The sequence below is a fragment of the Schistocerca serialis genome, chromosome 2 (assembly GCF_023864345.2).
Source record: "Schistocerca serialis cubense isolate TAMUIC-IGC-003099 chromosome 2, iqSchSeri2.2, whole genome shotgun sequence".
NCBI classification, from domain to species: Eukaryota; Metazoa; Arthropoda; class Insecta; order Orthoptera; family Acrididae; genus Schistocerca; species Schistocerca serialis.
The window spans coordinates 441,243,663-441,265,742 of NC_064639.1; positions in this window are offsets into that span (position 1 = coordinate 441,243,663).

Consider the following 22,080-nt stretch of genomic DNA (forward strand, 5'->3'; position numbering starts at 1 on the left):
CTCTCTGTTGCATGTGTGAAATGATGAACTCTTGCCTCATCGCGCGCAATGATGCAGCTTAGCAAACTATTGCCTTACGCGGCGTTACACTCCAGGAAGACCAGGGACGTCGTAAACCTTGCGCCTTTGTGTGCAAGTGTCAGTGTTCTTGGAACCCTACGTGGGCACAATGGCCGATACAGCAGACGATCTCGGACGATGGACTGAGAAATGCCTAATGCGACCGAGCGAGGTGGCGCAGTGGTTAGCACACTGGGCCCGCATTCGCGAAGACGATGGTTCAAACCCGCGTCCGACCATCCAGATTTAGGTTTTCCGTGATTTCCCGAAACTGTTTCAGGCAAATGCCGGGATGGTTCCTTTGAAATGGCACAGCCGACTTCCTTCCCCATCCTTCCCTAATCTGACGGGACCAATAACCACGCTGTTTGGCCCCTCCCCAAATCATCCATATATTGCGATGCGCATCTACTGAGTCATTTCCGCGATAGTCACTCTGCTTTTTCTGCGAATCAGTTCTTCGACTGTCTGCACATTGTCGTGTGTGGTCGATATCGGTGGCCTTTCTTCCCGATCAACTTCAGCCATGCCTGTGTGACCTTAGTCAAATTGTTGGACCCATTTCACAACGGCTGGATGCAAAGTTGCCTTTGGTCGATATACGACCAGAATTTCATTATTCATCTGAGTGCAATTTAAACGTTTTGCACACAAGAACCATACTGCCCCAAGAACTTCAACTCTAGAGTTCGTTTCCAGTTGCCGCGCTAATCGCTCGTACACTGCGATGCATCTGTTATCCTTACCACAGCACAACTGTGACTGGCAGGAAACCCGGATCACGTACATTCTTTTGACAACGCGTCAGTCTTGTGGCGTAATGGTCTTATCGTGAGACGACATGTGTAACTTATTTTCTGAGTTCCTATGTACAAGGTTATAAGAAATGGAAACAAAGCATGAAATCAGTAGTAAGGAACGCAAATAGTTGACTGAAATATGCCGGAAAGATTCTGAGAAAGTGCAGTGCGTCTAAAAAAGAAATCTCAAACAAGACGCTTGTGTGTCTTGGACTGAAGTACTGCTTCTGTGTTCGGAGACCGTATTAAGTAGATCTCTCACAAGATGTCGATGTGAAGAAAGGCAATCCTTAGAAGGAAGGCGACGGTGTTCTCGCGAAGCTATATTGGAAAATTTGAAAGAAATAGTATTCCACGTTAACTGCGCAACCACTCAACTGGTTCAATCGCGTACGCTGCCTAATGGAGTGAATGGCTCTGAGCACTATGGGCCTTAACATCTATGGTCATCAGTCCTCTAGAACTTAGAACTACTTAAACTTAACTAACCTAAGGACATCACACAACACCCAGTCATCACGAGACAGAGAAAATCCCTGACCCCGCCGGGAACCGAACCCGGGAACCCGTGAGTGGGAAGCGAGAACGCTACCGCACGACCACGAGCTGCGGACAAAAGTGAAGGTGTAACGTGATACCAATCATCCTATGCTATGCATTGCCTAGTAGCCTGTAAAGTATACATGTAGGTGTGGATCTAGTGACTAGATGAGAGAGAAATCTGTCAGAGTGGTTGGAGATGAGAATTCGCCGTTCTATTGAGAACCAAATACCTGTCCATCTGCCGACCATGGTGGCCACGCGGTTCTAGGCGCTGCAGTCCGGAACCGCGCGGCTGCCACAGGTTCGAATCCTGCCTCGGGCATGGATGTGTGTGATGTCCTTAGGTTAGTTAGGTTCAAGGAATTCTAAGTTCTAGGAGACTGATGACCTCAGATGTTAAGTCCCATAGTGCTCAGAGCCATCTGAACCATTTGAACCGGTCCATCTACAGCAACTTTATTTTCGATACGCACAGTGTAACGAAGGAAAGAAAGATTGATGTTTAATGCCTGGTCGACGACGAGGTCGTTAGAGACGAGGTAGGCTTCGGTTCGGGATGGAAGGGTCACAGTTTGTTACAGTCTATCTCAACCCCGATATTTAAATTGTCAGCTCCAATTTTAATGTACCACATATATCGATAATAATAATGCCTAAAATGTTTCGTATATCAACATTTTTAGTACAGCTTTAGCACAATTCAGAGAAATACAGCCTTTGGAAAGCGTTTGTCCGAACATTATTTATAAGGAACGATGAAAATGTTTCTGTTCTAAGGCCGTGCAGTCCAGAATCGGCATGCCAATCAGGGAAAACCGTCGTGGGCATTGAGGCTGATCATCCCGCCGACGCACCATGTTGGAGATAGCCGTTTCGTAAAATACGGTGTCCTGCTGCGTGAAGAAGTCCGTAGCTGCCTGCTGCACATCCTGTTCCGAAGCGAAACGTCGCCTTTTCGGGTGCGAGGCCTTTGTTAAGGGACTGAAGGCGTGATAATCGCATGGGGAGAGATCAAGAATATAGGGCGGGTGCTCGAGCGTCTCCCACTTGCTTTGGCGTAACTTCTGCTTTACGACTTTCGCGGTATGGAGGCTTTTTCTGTCGAATCACGACTAGCACGAAACTTGGTGCACCATTCCACAACGGTGCTTTTCGACAAACATGCGGCCCCATACACATTCTTCACCCTCCGATGGATGTGCACCAGTGTTTGTCCTTCGGCAACCAGGAAAGCAATAACAGCACTTTGGTCCTCTTTGGACGTATTTGGTAATAACGTCGTCATAGTTCAAGTTGCCGCATTTGCCGCACGCATGTGGAAAGACACAAATACCACGCTAATCCGTGACCTACACGTCAGTGCTTGTATACCCACCTCGGAGTGCCCGTTGTGTACGCCATACAGCAACGGCCCCAAACGAAAACCTTTTAATCGCCCCTTGTAGATGTAAACTAGCGACTCGTCCCAGCTTGGCACGGAGAGCACTAAGTACCTAGAGCCGGAAGACTTGTCTGTCGCAGCGTTAGTAAGTTACATACACGAACCTTCCTCGTGTACCAGTCTGCCTATTAGCGAAAACCGTATCTAAATCCCTGCAGAGGATCCTGAGATTAGCTTTCACACGCACGCAGAAAAAGGCTACAGGGCACTTCAACCTACACTCATACTCATAAATTAAGGATAATTGCAGAATGTGGTGCCACACAACGTGGCGCTACACAAAACTGGCGTTAATACCATAGGCACATAGGGAACACACACGACACAGGTCTGTAAGTCCACAGTGGTGGTGATAAGTTGAGAAAACCGTCCCGAAACACATGTGCTACAAAACGCCACTGTTTCCTGCGCATGTACTCCGACATCAATATGGGATATGATAACCATGCACACGTACACAGGCCGCACAATGGGTTGTCATATTCTAGATTAGGTGGTCGAGCAGCTGCTGCGGTATAGCCTCCTATTCTTGCACCAGTGCCTGTCGGGGCACCTTAAGTGTCGTAGGGGTTTGAACACGTGCAGCGATACGTCGACCGAGAGCATCCCAGACGTGCTCGATGGGGTGTAGGTCTGGAGAACAGGTAGGCCACTCCATTCGCCTGATATCTTCTGTTTCAAGGTACTCCTCCACGATGGCAGCTCGGTGAGGCCGTGCGTTATCATCCATCAGGAGGAAGGTGGGACCCATTGCACCCCTGAAAAGGCGGACATACTGGTGCAAAATGACGTCCCGATACACCTGACCTGTTACAGTTCCTCTGTCAAAGACATGCAGGGGTGTAAGTGCACCAATCATAATCCCACTCCACACCATCAAACCACGACCTCCATACCGGTCCCTTTCAAGGACATTAAGGGGTTGGTATCTGGTTCCTGGTTCACGCCAGATGAAAAACCGGCGAGAGTCACTGTTCAGACTATACCTGGACTCGTCTGTGAACATAACCTGGGACCACTGTTCCAATGACCATGTACTGCGTCCTTGACACCAGGCTTTACGGGCTCTCCTGTAACCAGGGGTCAGTGGAATGCACCTTACAGGTCTCCGGGCGAATAAACCATGTCTATTCAGTCGTCTGTAGACTGTATGTCTGGAGACAACTGTTCCAGTGGCTGCGGTAAGGTCCCGAGCAAGGCTACCTGCAATACTCCGTGGCTGTCTGCGGGCACTGATGGTGAGATATCGGCCTTCTTGTTGTGTTGTACACTGTGGACGTCCCGTACTGTAGCGCCTGGTCACGCCTTCCTGTCTGCTGGAATCGTTGCCATAATCTTGAGATCCACTTCGTGGCACACGGAGGGCCCGTGCTACGACCTGCTGTGTTTGACCAGTTTCCAGTCGCCCTAGTATTCTACCCCTCATTACGTCATCAATATGTGTTCTTTGAGCCATTTTCAACACACAGTCACCATTAGCACGTCTGAAAACATCTGCACACTTACTCGCTGCACCTTACTCTGACATGCACCAACACACCTCTGCGTATGTGGACTGCTGCCAGCGCCACCGTGCGACGACTGCAGGTCAAATGCACCGCATGGTCATGCCCCGAGGTGATTTAAACCCGCAAACCGTCCACCAGAGCGTTGTTTCACCATGTATGAGCATTATCCGTAATTTATGAGCATGAGTGTAGTAATATGAACAGATGTGCCATGCAGTTGTTTTGAGAACTGTAATAACAACAAAACTTCATAACTGCGACAATATCAAAATTTGCACAATATAAAATCAATATGTGTATTCCCTCACCATCGTCAATATTTCACGCAGCATTACGATTCTGAACACAGGCCTGCAGACTATATGGACCGTGTAAATGAGGGAAATAGTGTTTCCAAAAAGTCATTCAGTCTATTGTTTCTGTAATAGTGTGAGTTTGGGGAGGGGGAGGGGCCAATGGAGCGGACTATTGCCTCTCTGCCCCGCGTTCAACTCCTGCAGTTTGCCGGTCCCCGTGAGGATTCTCGTATGTGTTGTTGACAGCAGGCTGGTCATCGTGTGAGGGGGCGCCTTTAACAGGCTGCAGTGTTCTCCATATGCGGTCAGGACGCAAGCCCATCCAGGGGGGCAAGAAAACTGCAAAGTATCCAGTAAGTAACGTAGCTTGTGATTTTCTGGAATTCTTTACCATTTTTGAGACTCTTCGTTTTCATGTTACTTTATTCTCCGAAATTTAGTTGAGATTTTTTGGAAATTTATATACACAAAAATATAGACACTATTTTTATAATTTATTTTTTGGGCGGAGAATTCTCTTTCCATGACTATCTCCCCCATGGTTCCACGAGTGTTCGAGGTGCAGCAGCAACTTGGATCCGGGAAAGAATGGCCTAGGCAACCGGCAGTGTCATTTTCAAAGGTGTTTGTGGAAACCACGTAAAATCTAAATCTGGATGCGAATGCTAGTCCAGTGGCTTACTGCGGCACCACCTCGCTCGGTATAGATCAAGAGTCATTTAGAGACCTACAAAAAATTTACAGCACCGAGACTATTTTAGTAATCAGAGGCCGGTAACGAACCGCTGTATAAAGTTTATGTAGCGCTCAACATTAATTCAGAACGGTGTCGGCCGTGTTATTTACATACAGTTACGCCTACTCCACTCAAAATACATCGGCGCGCACGTTGAAAAGGATAGTTACGGTTTCACAAAAAGAGGCCTTGGTTCCGTCGGCTACAACAGGTTGCCTCATTCATTCTCCGGTCACGCCTTGCCCACTCAATTTGCGTCCACCAACAAAACGTAAGAAAATAAAACGTCTCGCCGAAGTAGAAAGCTAACAGCTTTTGCAAATCACGTCTGATGACCGGTTTTCTCGCTGTTCGGTGGTCTGCTCACAACAATGCTTAGAATATTCTAACGCCGCTCTGATGAAACGCCATGAATCAATATTCGGCTTGCGTCTCAATATTCATGCATTCGCTTCCTTTGAATTTACTAATGAAAAAAGTGGACAAGTACACATAGAACTCGCGCCCTGAATGTTCCGTAGAAACTTAATTATGAGTATATGTATAGTTCACCACTTCTTGTACCGCAAAGGAACCGCTGACCTTAGTATTTGACGTTAATTTCAACTTGATGTCTCAATCTGTCCTTCAGAAAAATAGATCTTAACAGATGGATAACAATTAGGAAAAATTATGTGTCATAACTGCAAAAATCTACGGACTTCTTCTTTTAGTTGTACTGTGAAACCTTGCTTCTTGCCGAATTGCTTCACTTTGTCAACGGGACGAACGTTATAGCTTTTGATCAATCAGTTTACCAGCATCTGAATATGCGACATAAATGGCGGTATCTTTTTGTTACATTGACTTAGAAGCTCACATTTTTTACACCGCCGAGCGACCATGGACCTCAGAATATGATATAAATTTTATCGTGGTACCTGTCTCCGTTCCTAAGAATAAGGCATCTTAACAGACGGAGAACAAAGTGATCGTATAAAGGTTCGGTTTTTACCGACTAAGGTTGTTGTTGTTGTGGTCTTCAGTCCTGAGACTGGTTTGATGCAGCTCTCCATGCTACTCTATCCTGTGCAAGCTTTTTCATCTCCCAGTACCTACTGCAACCTACATCCTTCTGAATCTGCTTAGTGTATTCATCTCTTGGTCTCCCTCTACGATTTTTACCCTCCACGCTGCCCTCCAATACTAAATTGGTGATCCCTTGATGCCTCAGAACATGTCCTACCAACCGATCCCTTCTTCTGGTCAAGTTGTGCCACAAACTTCTCTTCTCCCCAATCCTATTCAATACTTCCTCATTAGTTATGTGATCTACCCATCTAATCTTCAGCATTCTTCTGTAGCACCACATTTCGAAAGCTTCTATTCTCTTCTTGTCCAAACTATTTATCGTCCATGTTTCACTTCCATACATGGCTACACTCCATACGAATACTTTCAGAAATGACTTCCTGACACTTAAATCAATACTGGATGTTAACAAATTTCTCTTCTTCAGAAACGCTTTCCTTGCCATTGCCAGCCTACATTTTATATCCTCTCTACTTCGACCATCATCAGTTATTTTGCTCCCCAAATAGCAAAACTCCTTTACTACTTTAAGTGCCTCATTTCCTAATCTAATTCCCTCAGCATCACCCGACTTAATTAGACTACATTCCATTATCCTTGTTTTGCTTTTGTTGATGTTCATCTTATATCCTCCTTTCAAGACACTGTCCATTCCATTCAACTGCTCTTCCAAGTCCTTTGCTGTCTCTGACAGAATTACAATGTCATCGGCGAACCTCAAAGTTTTTATTTCTTCTCCATGAATTTTAATACCTACTCCAAATTTTTCTTTTGTTTCCCTTACTGCTTGCTCACTATACAGATTGAACAACATCGGGGAGAGGCTACAACCCTGTCTTACTCCCTTCCCAACCACTGCTTCCCTTTCATGTCCCTCGACTCTTATAACTGCCATCTGGTTTCTGTACAAATTGTAAATAGCCTTTCGCTCCCTGTATTTTACCCCTGCCACCTTTAGAATTTTAAAGAGAGTATTCCAGTCAACATTGTCAAAAGCTTTCTCTAAGTCTACAAATGCTAGAAATGTAGGTTTGCCTTTCCTTAATCTAGCTTCTAAGATAAGTCGTAGGGTCAATATTGCCACACGTGTTCCTATATTTCTACGGAAGCCAAACTGATCTTCCCCGAGGTCGTCTTCTACTAGTTTTTCCATTCGTCTGTAAAGAATTCGTGTTAGTATTTTGCAGCCGTGACTTATTAAACTGATGGTTCGGTAATTTTCACATCTGTCAACACCTGCTTTCTTTGGGATTGGAATTATTATATTCTTCTTGAAGTCTGAGGGTATTTCGCCTGTTTCATACATCTTGCTCACCAGATGGTAGAGTTTTGTCAGGACTGGCTCTCCCACGGCCGTCAGTATTTCCAATGGAATATTGTCTACTCCGGGGGCCTTGTTTCGACTCAGGTCTTTCAGTGCTCTGTCAAACTCTTCACGCAGTATCATATCTCCCATTTCATCTTCATCTACATCCTCTTCCATTTCCATAATATTGTCCTCAAGTACATCGCCCTTGTATAGACCCTCTATATACTCCTTCCACCTTTCTGCTTTCCCTTCTTTGCTTAGAACTGGGTTTCCATCTGAGCTCTTGATATTCATACAAGTCGTTCTCTTATCTCCAAAGGTCTCTTTAATTTTCCTATAGGCGGTATCTATCTTACCCCTAGTGAGATAGGCCTCTACATCCTTACATTTGTCCTCTAGCTATCTTTGCTTAGCCATTTTGCACTTCCTGTCGATCTCATTTTTGAGACGTTTGTATTCCTTTTTGCCTGTTTCACTTACTGCATTTTTATATTTTCTCCTTTCATCAAGTAAATTCAATATTTCTTCTGTTACCCAAGGATTTCTACTAGCCCTCGTCTTTTTACCTACTTGATCCTCTGCTGCCTTCACTACTTCATCCCTCAAAGCTACCCATTCTTCTTCTACTGTATTTATTTCCCCCATCCCTGTCAATTGCTCCCTTATGCTCTCCCTGAATCTCTGTACAACCTCTGGTTCTTTTAGTTTATCCAGGTCCCATCTCCTTAAATTCCCACCTTTTTGCAGTTTCTTCAGTTTTAAACTACAGGTCATAACCAATAGATTGTGGTCAGAGTCCACATCTGCCCCTGGAAATGTCTTACAATTTAAAACCTGGTTCCTAAATCTCTGTCTTACCATTATATAATCTATCCGATACCTTTTAGTATCTCCAGGGTTCTTCCATGTATACAACCTTCTTTCATGATTCTTAAACCAAGTGTCAGTTATGATTATGTTGTGCTCTGTGCAAAATTCGACCAGGCGGCTTCCTCTTTCATTTCTGTCCCCCAATCCATATTCACCTACTATGTTTCCTTCTCTCCCATTTCCTACACTCGAATTCCAGTCACGCATGACTATTAAATTTTCGTCTCCCTTCACAATCTGAATAATTTCTTTTATTTCATCATACATTTCTTCAATTTCTTTGTCATCTGCAGAGCTAGTTGGCATATAAACTTCTACTACTGTAGTAGGCGTGGGCTTCGTATCTATCTTGGCCACAATAATGCGTTCACTATGCTGTTTGTAGTAGCTTACCCGCATTCCTATTTTCCTATTCATTATTAAACCTACTCCTGCATTACCCCTATTTGATTTTGTGTTTATAACCCTGTAGTCACCTGACCAGAAGTCTTGTTCCTCCTGCCACCGACTAAGGTACGGAACCCTAAAAAGGACAACACACTTGAATCCCGCTTGCTAGAACAAACTTGCAGTATACACGTTAAAAAGAAGCAGGTAAAAGTCATGTTACAAGCAGAACAAACAGTATACTTCCAGAACTCGCGTTGATTGGAAACTTTCCATACTGCACATAAGAATCTGATTACCGTGTTGCAAACCTTTGCACTATTGTTATATAATTACAGGTCACTGCTTCGGAATTTGAAACGATATACGCGTGCAAGGGCTCGCCGAAAATTGCGACGTAATATGCTGCTCTGTCGTTTGCACGTACGAGCCGAACGGCGAATCTGGCAACGAGAGAAATCGCTTCCACGAATTCGTTCATCGGCGTCCGCCACGGCCGCAACGCGTAAAAAACTAAAGTGGGCAGCTGCAGCAAGGCCGACCAGCCAAAAGGGAAACTGACGCGTCGAACGAGACCTGCGAAGTGCATCAAGCACCAGCAACTGGAAAACTTAAGCGGCCTTTAATATAATTAGCATTGTGGTAGCCAAAAGAGTCACAATACGTGACACCGCTCGATTGCTTTGGGCGCCTCATCCATCAGCGTGGGACACATGCGCTGAGCGAGTTTGCTCGACAATTCAGTCGCTGGAGGAGGAGAGTTCTGAGTCCTGTCCAGCCATGCTGACTTAAATTCAGCGTTTTCCATAAATCGGTTCCGACAAATGCCCGCGTGATTCCTTTAGAGATAGCCACAATCTATCAGCTCCAACATATTTCTCCAACAGAGCCACAAGTTCGCCATAAATGACCTCAATGGCGAGGGGATGTCAGATTCTAATATTCCATATGATATCTGTAGATTCTCTAGATTCTTGCATACCAGACCAACTGTATGGAAAAACAGAATCTGAACTTCCCATCCCTACCTATGAAAATATGTATTTAGGAAGTTAAACATCTACTAGAGTATCCAATGCTATTTAAAACGAAATAAAAGTCGAAATTTTGTAAAGCTCGAAAATGTGATACATTGGAGAAGTCTGCTACGATTTGACTTTTTTTTATTGTTAAAACTTAATCAACCGATAAAGTCTCTCAGTCATTGCACTGTAATACCAATCTTAGCTATCGTAACTACCACTTTCGAGTCTTTTAAGGGAATCTATACTATTTATCATACTAATACTATACACTGAGGAGGCAAAAGTGATGGGATACTTCCTACTATCTTGTCGGACCTTCTTTTGCCCGGCGTAGATCACAACTCGACCTGGCATGGACTCAACATGTAGTTGGAAGTCCCTTGCAGAAATACTGTGCCATGCTGCCTCTACAGCCGACCATAACTGCAAAAGTATTGCTGGTGCACGATTCTGTCCACGAACTGACCTCTCGATTATGTCCCATAAATGTTCGGTGGGTTTGATGTAGGACGATCTGAGTGGCCCAATCATTTGCTCAAAAGGCCCAGAATGTTCTTCGAATCAATAGCGAACAAATGTGGCCAGTGACACGGCGGATCGTAATCCATGGAACATGGAGTCCATGAAAGGCTGCAAATGGTCTCCATGTAGCCGAACATAACCATTTCCAATCAACGATTGTTTCAGTTTGACCAGAGGTCGCAGTCCATTCCATGTAAACATTGCCCACACCATTATGGAGACCACACTGCCTTGCACAGTACCTTGTTGACAACCAGAGTCCATGTCTTCATGGGGTCTGTCACGCACCTTAACCCTATCATCAGCTCTTAGCAATTGAAATCGGGACTCATCCTACCAGGCCACGATTTACCATTATTCTAGCGTCCAACCGATATGATCAAGAACTGGGGCGCTGCAGGCGATGTAGTGAGATCATTAACGCCAAATTCCGCCGCACAGTCCTAACGGATACGTTCGTTGTACGTCCCACGTTGATTTCTGCGGTCATTTCAGGCAGTGTTGCTTGTCTGTTAGCACTGACAACTCTGCGAAAATGCCGCTGCTCTTGGTCGTTAAGTAAAGGCGTCGGCCACTGCGTTGTTCGTAGTGAGAGGTAATGCTTGAAGCTTGTTATTCTGGCCACAGTCTTGACACTGTGCATCTCAGAATACTGAATTCCCTAACGATTTCCGAAATCGAATGCCGCTTGCGTCTAGCTCCAATTACCATTCCGCAATGAAAGTCTGTTAATCCCCGTCGTGCGGCCATAATTACGTTGGAAAACTTTTCACATTAAGCATATGAGTACAAATGGCAGCTCCGCCAACACACCTCCCTTTTGTACCTTGTGTACGCGATACAACCACCATCTATATATGTGCACATCGCTATCCCATGACTTTCGTCATCTCAGTGTAAATGCGAAAGTAAATCGTCTATTATATTTTTACTATTGAATCGCTGAACCGATTTTGATTAAAGTTGGTATAGACATATTTCGAATCCTGAGGAACGATGTAAACCACTTTAGAAAGTAAAAAAATAGAAAAGTCTCTACCTCTAACAGGGCGAAGTAAGGAGTGAAGAATCTTTTCTTTTAGATCAGCGAACATAAATCATGATAAAAAGTATTGAATTTGCCATATAGTGTATAGCTACTTCAGTATCACAATGCACTCCCTGCCCATGCGGCTCAGCGCGTGCCGCTCTGGATGGTGCCATGTTTAACCAAACAGGCAGACAGGTGACGGCGGCTGACGTTATTGCGCGTACAGTACCGTACTTACTCGTCATAACAAAACTGCTGATATATGAGAGCAGCCGCGGGTAACACCAAGTGAAACACAAATATAAAAATGCTGGTTCAGTATACAAATTGACAGTAAAAATAGTGTTAAGTAAAAGACAAATATTATAAAAATAAAAGCTTAAAAAAGGTTGAAAATTGATGCCAGTTGGAATAAGAAATCAAAAAATTTCTTGCTTTTTGTTGTTACAAACTATTTTTGAAGGATGTAGCTACAGATTCTGATGGAACTGTGCAACAATCTGCACAGAACAACTGTACTGTGTGGGGGAACTTTTGTATTAACTCTGAGGTAATAATCGCAATGAAAACACGCACGACGAGGTCATACGCTGGTGAGCATTAGGAAAGACAGCCTAAAGAAGAAAATGAAAATTAGTCTTCAATATTCCGTCGGAGAAGGGTTAATGAGAGAAAAATTTCCGTATAGGGCTGATGATGATGATGAGCGTTTGGCGTCATTGGCCGGGAGGCCCCCCGCGGGGCAGGTCCGGCCGCCATATCGCAGGTCTTATTACATTCGGCGCCACATTGGGCGACCTGCACGCCGGATGGGGATGAAATGATGATGAACACAACACAACACCCAGTCCCTGAGCGGAGAAAATCTCCGACCCAGCCGGGAATCGAACCCGGGCCCAGAGGACGGCAATCCGTCACGCTGACCACTCAGCTACTGGGGCGGACTCCGTATAGGGCTAAGACGTTGTGAGTGTAAACCACGAGAATCCGCTGTAAGACACACTTCCTGTAACGCTAGAGCAGTTACGACAGTGTTGGCTCGATCTGAACTATAATAAGTAATACTAACATTATCCGCCAACTTTTTTCCCATTATGATAGTTCATTATGCGTCACTATCATTAAGTAGCTGTTGAACTCTGGCTGTTTATAGATTTCGTTATTTTATTACAGAAGACAACAGATGCAGCATGGTAAGAAGAAAAAACATTGCAGCATTTCGCAGCAACTTGACCAGCTTCCTGAGAAACAAGAAAACTATTAGTTAACTAGTCATTTATTACAGAAAAGAAACTAAAATTTGTGAAGAGATTTATATGGAGTATGCTACTGTAATGGTATAGATGCTTGATCCTGTTGCAGATACACACAAGGCGTTCGAAGCCATAGAATTTTTTTTTTATACATTTGTGCAGTGACTGTGCCTTCGGACAAGTCGGAAAGAAAAAACACCACATAGCCGGCCGGTGTGGTCGAGCGGTTCTAGGCGCTTCAGTGTGGAACCGCGCGACCGCTACGGTCGCAGGCTCGAATCCATCCTCGGGCATGGATGTGTGTGATGTCCTTAGGTTAGTTAGGTTTAAGTAATTCTAAGTTCTAGGGTACTGATGACCTCAGATGTTAAGTCCCATAGTGCTCAGAGTCATTTGAACCATTTTTTGAAAAAACACCACATAAATATGTAAATAAGGTGAGACCGTCAATGACCTGTTCAGTACAGATGCCCACCAAGCTCGAACTCTTCGGGGAATTGCCGGCACGGTAGCACAGCGTGTTCGGTCAGAGGGTTAGCTGCCCTCTGTAACTAAAAAACTGAGTGACTGCATCAACGATGAACTTGAACGGGTGTCGTGGGACGTCCATTCCGAACAAATGAAACGAACAAAAAGAGACTTCCTGGCAGATTAAAACTGTGTGCCCGACCGAGACTCGAACTCGGGACCTTTGCCTTTCGCGGGCAAGTGCTCTACCAACTGAGCTACCGAAGCACGACTCACGCCCGGTACTCACAGCTTTACTTCTGCCAGTACCTCGTCTCCTACCTTCCAAACTTTACAGAAGCAGGAGAGCTTCTGTAAAGTTTGGAAGATAGGAGACGAGGTACTGGCAGAAGTAAAGCTGTGAGTACCGTGCGTGAGTCGTGCTTCGGTAGCTCAGTTGGTAGAGCACTTGCCCGCGAAAGGCAAAGGTCCCGAGTTCGAGTCTGGGTCGGGCACACAGTTTTAATCTGCCAGGAAGTTTCATATCAGCGCACACTCCGCTGCAGAGTGAAAATCTCATTCTGGGAACAAAAAGAGATTAAACAAAAAATTAAAATATAGTGGTCAGAGCATCTGCCTGGTAAGCAGCAGACTCTGGTTCGAATCCCGCTGGGGTTCAAATTTTCAGCTTTCCCCAGCTAACGAGGGACAGTAGGGAAAAAAAGAAAACTTATGGAGGTATTTTAAAAGAAACTTCATATCAATTCAAAATAACAAAACGAAACATTTTGTACATTTCTTTATCGCAATAAGGTTTTAACGAACATGTTGGAAGGAAAAAAAATGGTACAGAAAACCAGGGGGAGGACAAGAAAGAAAACAATAGAATATCTATTGGAAGTATAAAAAACTCAGAATTATGGAGAAATGAAGAGGACAGCACAAAATTGAGAAAAGTGAGTGCAACGATGAGGAATGGCCTTTAGAAGTTGACTGATGACTGACTCGATTACCCGAACAGTAACTGCCGCAGTTTGTAATTGTAATCCGCATAACTCACGAAAATGAGATTTGTCTGGTTTGATGCTACTTTGAATGGAGGAGGTGGTAGTGGTGGTTGTCCTTCTCTTTAGTCCGAAGACTGGTTTCAGGCACCTCACCACGCCCGACTATTCTGCGCAAGGCTCTTCATCTCTGCATAACGTCCGCAACCTACATCCATTGTAGTCAAGTCTTATTGATCCTCCGTAAGTACTTCAACACCACCACCCATCCAACTACCGTATAAGACTACACTCCACACAAATATCCCCAGGAAAGACTTATCATCATTATTTACATTTATATTCGACATTAACAAATCTCTCTCTTTCTGAGAAACGCTTTTCTTCTAATGTTAGTTATTTTGCTCCCCAAATAGCAAACCTCGCCTGCTGCTTTTAGTGTCTCGTGTAGTAATCCTATTCCCGCATCGTCACTTCATTTAATTCGACTATAATCTATTAACATTGTTTTGTTTTTGTTGGTACTCATCTCACAACGTCTTTTCAAAACACTGTCCATCCCACTCAACTGATTCACAAATTCCTGTGATGTCTCTGACAGTAACGCAGTCATTAACAAACCTTAAAGCAAGTGGAAGCACATATTCCCAAGTTTCAGCTGTGGGGTTGTGTTGACCTTGACTCCAGCTTAAAGGAAAACGACCTTTTAGTAGCAGCGAGAGTCACCGTGACTTGCAGTTCCATGAGCAGGTGTCTATCATGTGCTTTCATCTTACGAAGAGGAAAACACAATGTGTCAAACATACTACTTGCCCTTCACAAATATAACTCAGCGCTTAGCTACTTCGCCGGCTGGAGTGGCCGTGCGGTTCTAGGCGCTACAGTCTGGAGCCGAACGAACTCTACGGTCGCAGGTTCGAATCCTGCCTCGGGCATGGATGTGTGTGATGTACTTAGGTTAGTTAGGTTTAATTAGTTCTAAGTTCTAGGCGACTGATGACCTCAGAAGTTAAGTCGCAAAGGGCTCAGAGCCATTTTTGCTTAGCTACTTCATATTTAGGGAGTGTGAAGTAATACGGCGAACTGGGGATTTTGATGAACCAAACACTCACTCACTGCAGACTTAAAACGCCTCCCAGTTGCTCTAAAAGTATTCCTCCTAGACGACAGTGTTATCTGTCTAACCTTAACTGAAAAGCGAATAGAGCTCGTGGCGAGACTCGCTGTCTTTTCCGGAAGAGCGCAGAAAATGCCGTGCAGGAGCACTGAGGATCAGATTCCGGTCTAAGAATGTAGTGCATAATGCAGTCATTTACGTAAATTCTGTTCATGAGTGTTTCTTGTTCTAGTTTTAGTCGTCGCTAATTCCAAAATTCCGTATGGCGTAAACACATTTAGTGATTGATTATGCCCGTTCGTGTTGTGCACGGCGTATCCACTGACTTGGAAAGAGTACTGCGGAATTGTCGGTATAATCTTGTGGAAGAAGCTATAGTTGCTGCTTGTGACGTAGCTGGGTAGAGACAATGAGGATTTCAGTTCACAGACGGAGTGTGCATTCCATCCGCAAAACTGGGAAGCCTGCAGGAAAGTGGCTACATACAGAGAGGTTCACCAGGAATGCAATGACACTCTTAAATATGCATATCTTATCAGTATTTGACAGGGTATCTCTTAAGAAACTTCCTGACAGATTAGAACTGTGTGCCGGACCGAGACTGGAACTCGGGACCTTTGCCTTTCGCGGGAAAGTGCTCTAACAACTGAGCTACCCAAGCACGACTCACGACCCGTCCTCACAGCTTCAATTCTGGCAGTATCTCAGTTGGTAGAGCACTTGCCCGTGAAAGGCAAAGGTCCCGAGTTAGAGCCTCGGTCTGGTACACACAGTTTTAATCTGTCAAGAAGTTTCATATCAGCGCACACTCCGCTGCAGAGTTAAAATCTCATTCAGGGTATCTACTGAAAAGTAATGCCTTCGATTTTTTTATTCTGTTCTCAATATCGCTTGAGGTACTACATGTCATGCGAACTGCATATTATTCGGTCGACTTTCCGGATTCGCTGACGCAAGTTACAACCCTCTGCCGCTAGAGGGCGCCGAATTGTAGCGTGTAACATGACGGTGTGTAACGTAACTACGCCGGTGAGTGGGAAACAGCGCGCTGTAACAGAGTTTCTAACTACACGCACATAGAGCATCCTCTCCTTCAGGATGACAATGGCAGACCACACACGAGCGCTGCGACATCTGCAACAATCAACGCACTGAGTTTACTGTCGTCGACCATGCTCCACTCAGTCCCGACTTGAAGCCGTTAGATACTGATCCGTTTCCAAAACTTAAAAAATACCTTCGAGGACTTTGCTTTTATAGTGATGAAGTGATGCAAGGAGAGATGAGGCTGTAGCTCCATCAGCGAAGTCAAACATTCTGCAGTGACAGTATCAACAAACTGGCCTCTCGTTGGGAGAAATGTGTGCGCCGCCAGGATGACTAGGTTGAGAAATAAATCTGTAGACGTGAAGAATAGAGACGTAGAATGCTAATAAAATTTGTTTTACTTATAAATCTTTAAGAGTTCTCACACAAAAAATAAGGAAGCATTACTTTTCAGCACGCCCTAGTACGTGTACATCTAGATATGTGCTATAGAAGCTGTTGTGAAGTGAATCGCAGAGGATACTTAGCGTGGTACGGTATGATAGTGTTTCTTACAGATCTAACAGCATGTAGAAAGCAGGAAAAATGACTGCTGAAATGCTCCGTCAGTGCTGTAATTAGTCTAATTTTGTCTTCGCGGTTCCCTGCTGCACCGATACGTGGGTGGCTGAAGTATGTTCCTAGATTCTTCATTTGCGACTGGTTTCTGGAATGTTGTAAGTAGACTTTTACGGGAAAGTTGGCTTCTATCCTCAAGCGTCTGCTACCTCACGTTTTCCAGCATCTCCGTTACGTTCTCCTGCAGGTCAAAAAAACCTGTGACCATTTGCGATGTTCTTCTCTTTATACGATCAATATCACCTGTTATCCAATGTGGAATGGATCACATATACTTGAGGATTACTCTAAGATTTCTTATAAAACCCTCTCTAGCATTTTTCCAGTATTCTGGCAATAAAGCGAATTCTGCCACGTGGCTTACCTACGACTGAGCCTCTGTTATCATTCTACATCAATGCACACAAACTGTTACATCCTGGTATTTGTACGCACCAGATACTTGTATCAGTTAACTGTTTCCAGCTGTGCCTCATTGATGTGGACAGGATACTATTTTGTGCAGGATATTACTTTGGCGCGTTTTGTGGAGTGAAAAATTTTACACGTCTGTATATTTAAAGCAAGTTGTCAATCTCTGCTCTACTTTAAGATCTTATCAAACTATGCCTGGATATTTCTACAGTTGTTTTCATCTGGAGGTGGTGTGAGGCCACTGTTAATATTGTCTGCTAGAGCTTTAAGCATGGCTGTACTTCAGCAACGGTGCACGTAGATACTTGATAGAACTGGAAAATAACAGCCAACCAGTTACAAAATTGATTTTGTTGACTTCATGGAGATAAGTGACGAGTATTATAAAATCAGAGAAACCACCGCTCGAAAGCGAAAATTTAGGTATTCGTTCACTCCATGTGCCATTCCAGAGTGAGCCGGTCGAGAAATGTGTGACAGTTGTTCTGTTAACCATACACAAAGCAATTAAGTGTAAATTGCAGAGTAGCCGTGTAGATGCAGGTCCCCTCGTTTCTTCCATACATCGCTCATCTTGAGTAACAGAAGCTTCAGAGTCGGCTGTTCGTGACTTTTCGCCACGGATTAAGAGGTTACCGCTGTCTCATGCAGGACTGGCGTCTATCACTGACGTGTACTGTCCGTCTTTAACATCAGAGCGCTCACTTGGTGGTAGTTACACCTACATAATGCCGAAGAACCAAATGTGAGGTAAAGCTTAGAGAGAGCGATAAAAAGTTGTCGAAGGCCGTACGGTCCAGAATGGGCATGCCAATTGGGCAAAATCGCCGTGAGCAGTGAGGCATCGGAGTATAAAGGCTGCAGCAGAGTTCCCAAATGGGAACTTCTTGGCCGCCTCTTATACACCACCAAAATTCTGTGTTTGTGAACGATGTCTACGTGATGTCAGAGATGCCTGCTCAGTCGCTGAGGCAACCAATCTTTATTGTAATCTCTCGCCTCTGCCTAGCTGAACACTTGTATTCATGTAGTTGCGCCACATGCTCTTTTTCTAGAGAGGGAGAGGCGGAGACATAGCCACTGACAATCGGTCGGCTGTCAGTATTGGACCGCATTATGGGCGCTCGTAATAGATACGGCCTTCTAGTCCTTTGTGTACTAATGGCACCGTAGCCAACGCCTCGTGTCTTGCCTGCACAGACAATGTATTTCACGCGCCATTAAGATAACTGCATACATGTGTGGGGGCAAGAGACTGTCTACGTCTGTCTCATACGAGTGTATCGGCTCTACTGTCGGGCACTGTATGTTGTGTGCGATTCCATTAACAGAGACGTAACTGTGGTGTCCCAGTTTGGAGAGCAGACCGCCCACGCGCCATGTCCTGGAAGGTCCTGCGCTTGTAGTAATCATTCCCCCCCGCCCCTCCCCCGTCCCCTCCCACAGCCAGTTGCCGCGTGGACTGAACAGGCGCGGCAAGATTTGCACGGCCTGAGGACCGACACTTTCTCTCGCACCGACACGCTCCCGTGGCCACTCGCAGCCGTGTTAGCGGAACGTGCTTGCTGGCACGCATTGGCGGCCCACCCACGCTCTTACCTTTCAAAAGACAAACACACACACACACATATTAGTATGCCACATCAATCATGATACAACATTGGGAGTCTTAGATCCCAGAGGAGCCCAAAAATCTACGTTACAACGGGGCGTTCAATAAGTAATGCAACACATTTTTTTCTCGGCCAGTTTCTGTTGAAAAAACAAGGAATTTGTTATAGCACTTCGAGGAATATTCCCACTTCAGCTCTTGTAGTTTCATGAAGTTCTGGTAGATGGCGCTATACGTAGTCTTCAAAATTCGTCGTAACGGAGGTCCACTCCAAGCAGGGAACTGTCATTGAACTTCTTTTGGCGGAAAACAAGTGCATCGCAGATATTCATAGACGCTTTCAGAATGTCTACGGAGACTTCTTAATGAACAAAAGCACGGTGAGCCGTTGGGCGAGGCGTCTGTCATCAGCGCAACAAGGTCGCGCATACCTTTCCGATCTCCTGCGTGCCGGCAGGCTTCACACAGCTACGACCTCTGCAATATTAGAACGTGCGGACCCTCTTATTCGAGGTGATCGACGGATCACAACCAAACACTTCGCTGCACAACTGGACGTATAGGTCGTTAGTACTGGCACGCTCGCTCACCAGTTAGGGTACTCAAAGGTGCATGCCGCTGGGTTCCTCGCTGTCCAACATCAGACTGTAAAGAGCAACGAAGGACCATCCGTGGGGAACTGCTTGCATGTTACGAGGCTGGTCGTAACAATTTTTTGTCGAATATCGTCACAAGGTACGAAACATACGGTCATCACTTCGAACTGGAAACAAAATAGCAGTCGGTGGAGTGGCGCCACACCACCTCTCCTCCGAAGAAAAATTTGGAAGCCGCGCTGTCAGGCGGCAAAATCATGGTGACGGTCCCGCTGGGACCCTGAAGGGATTATTCTGTTTGAAGCCCTTTTGGTGCAACGATCGACTCTGAAGTGTATTGTGCTACCTCTTGAAACTAAAGAACCGACATGCGGATGTTCATCGCCACAAAAATGCAAACGAACTACTTTTCTACGTGACAGTGAAAGGCCTGACATAAGTCAGCACACTGGAGAGGAGCTCACGAAACTTCATTGGACTGTTCTTCCTGATCCACCCTACATCCCGGATCTCGCACTTTCCGACTTCCAGCTGTTTGGCACAATGAAGGCTGTACTCTGCGGGAAGCAGTTCGTGGATGGTGGGTGGGTTACTGCTGCATGAAGACGTTGGCTCCGACGTCGACCACTAATGTGGTACCACACAGGCCTTCCCAGTAAGGTGGCGTAAGGCAGTCACATTGGACGGAGATTATATTGGAAAATAGGGTTTTGTAGGGAAAAAAGTGGGCAATAATATGGTCTATTGGAGTATGAATAAACCCAACTTGCTTTCAGCAAAAATGTGTTGCGTTACTTATTGAACACCTCTCATAATGTGTGGTTCAAAACGCTTATGTAATTCATGCTTGACAGAAGTATCTTACGAAACCCCCGATACTTGAGTACTGATCATCAAGCCAGAACCCTTACCAGGCGCCGGCCGGGGTGGCCGAGCGATTCTAGGCGCTACAGTCTGGAACCGCACGACCGCTACGGTCGCAGGTTCGAATCCTGCCTCGGACATGTGTGTGATGTCCTTAGGTTAGTTAGGTTTAAGTAGTTCTACGTTCTATGGGACTGATGACCTGAGAAGTTAAGTCCCATAGTGCTCAGAGCCATTTGAACCATTTTTGAAGAAAGCTGCTTATCACGACCAAAATTGTGAGTGGCAGGTATCCACTATCACAAGGGTGGCCGTCTGGCGGCCAGCCAACCTAAAGGCTCTTCTCGGCCATGGTTCACTTCGGCGAAGCTTACTAGACGTCTTTGACCTCTCATTCGTATGAGGCTGGGACACGAGTGTTGTCCCTCCTACCTTCACCGGGTGAAAATCAGTGCTTGTGGACGCTGTAATGCGGACACAACGGCAGTGCCGATCTGAACCACATCATACTGGCGCAAAAGCGGCCTCCTACGAGAAATTGTTGTGAGGGTCTCCCCCATCCCAACATGTGTAGCTACTTTACTTCACCTCATCGATATACAAGTATTGCTCGCGGACTATTTAAAAGACGCTGGCATCCAGCTTTGACCTGTTAATTGTGAGGATTTTACCCTCCCAATGAACTAGCTTGATTCGAAAATTGGGACGTCTGTTTATGTTTTTACTTTGCATTAGGAACTTGCCTTTGTAAGCGACACCATTGCCCAGATTGCAAATTATATGTTGCTGTGAATGTGATTCCGCTATGGAACAGGCCCAGTTCGAAACCTGAGTCGTGATTTTGTGTTCTTAATTTGTATTACGAACTTGTCCTTGTACTTCACTATTATCATCGCTCTACTGTGGAAATTGCACTAATGTTAACTTGGCACTTGTAACTACTGCAACTTGTATGGTACTCGTCTTTTAGTGTTTTTATTTGTACGTAGAATTATTTTTAGTTGTTCCACTGCTTGGAACAACACTGCGCTGCCGTTGGAAAGATAGGAAACGGTTCAAGCATATCCCTCCTTTCAGCAAAAACGGGCCCGCCGAAATCTGCAGGTCCATCGGACTTTTTTTCGTGGCAGCCTTCTAAATCACATGGTATTTGAGTTGAGTTTACTGTTATATTTTGGAGCTAGATTTAGAGTCGTAATTTCATCATTCGGTATTTGCATTCGGTTTTCACTTCAGTGCTACAATTCAGTAGTTAAATTGGTTGTTATATTTTCGGTGTTATTTAATCAATTCCCGCAATATTAGTGCACAGGGCGACTTGGTGAGATAGGAGTTGTCTGCGAGGAAATGAGCCCACGTGCACTTACAGCTTATTTCTACATTCAAACGCTCGTGTATTAATCTCAGTTCTTTTTTGATGAACACACCACATGGCACAGTAGTTGCTTTTAGTCATTTATTGGGCGTGTTTCTGGGTATATTGTACCTGAGCTTCGGAATTTTCGTTCGA